Here is a 1,108-nt window from a genome sequence, read left to right as displayed (position 1 = left end):
CTCTTTCACCGCACAGGTGTTGTGTTTCCAGAAGATTCCCCTCGACATGTCCACGAATTCCGTGGATGACCAATATATTAACTGCAACCCCAAGAAGGAGTTCAAGGTGCAGAAGCCAGGATATCTTCCCGTCCCGATGAAATATATGTCAATCTGGAATGCGGCCAGATGGCACTGGGCCAAACTTGGGCCAAGCGTCGGCAACATCAATCCCGTCTACGGCACTGCAATTGTGGCTTACACAATGGGCGGGGGCCTGTATCCTGATTTCAACAACGCTGTCCGCAATGCCGGGAAATCCAAATACGCTTACAATCATTTTGCCTTCAAGGACTTCTTCTTCCTCCTAACCAGGGCTGTTCAGGCCCGGAAGATCAAAGGCAAATGCTACGAGGTCTTCCGCGGGGTAAACGGGATCCGTTTTAACGTCCACTCGAAACAGCTTGTCCGCTTCGGGCAGTTCGCTTCCTCGTCTTTGGTCAAAGAGAAGGCCCAAAGCTTTGGCCAGGACACCTTCTTCTCCATCAAGACCTGTCACGGAGTGCCCATTTACGACCTCTCCTACTATCCGGACGAAAGGGAAGTTCTCATCCCGCCGTACGAAAAGTTCATTGTGACCTACCACAAGAACACCCTAAATGGGGTCACCATCAGATTGAAGTCCCGCGGTGTTTCCAGCCGGTTCAACTGTGAGGCCCTGAAAGGTAAGAGGCTGGAAGAGAGGAGAAGTTGGGATTCAGATCCTAGTTCCCCAACCGTTCCTGGTTGGCGGCCCAGAGGCGGAAGGTGTTCTGTCCCAGCCTACGCGAGTCCTTGTTATGCTCGCAAGGAGAATCCCCTTGTCCAACAAGCAGGCTGGAACCGCAGGAAAAAACCAATCCCCTTTTATTATTCACAGACTTGAGTCAACGAGACCGCCTTCTGCCACAGATTACCTCTCACCGGCCGATACGCTCCCACAGAGAGGGTCTCCTCAGGGTGCCGTCAATCAGACAATGTCAGTTGGCGACCCCCAGGGGGAGAGCCTTCTCTGTTGGAGCCCCCACCCTCTGGAACGAGCTGCCCCCAGAGATCCGGTTGATTCCGGATCTCCCCTCCTTCCGCCGCG

General features: G+C 53.9%; 1 pseudogene; it reads left to right on the top strand.

Annotated features, from left to right (window-relative positions):
• Positions 1–46: 46 nt before the first annotated feature.
• LOC107302313 lies at positions 47–764 on the top strand (annotated as a pseudogene).
• The last annotated feature ends 344 nt before the right edge of the window (positions 765–1,108 follow it).

Source organism: Protobothrops mucrosquamatus, unplaced genomic scaffold, assembly GCF_001527695.2.
Source record: "Protobothrops mucrosquamatus isolate PMUCROS unplaced genomic scaffold, P.Mucros_1.0 scaffold46940, whole genome shotgun sequence".
NCBI classification, from domain to species: Eukaryota; Metazoa; Chordata; class Lepidosauria; order Squamata; family Viperidae; genus Protobothrops; species Protobothrops mucrosquamatus.
This window is presented reverse-complemented; position numbering and strand designations above follow the sequence as displayed.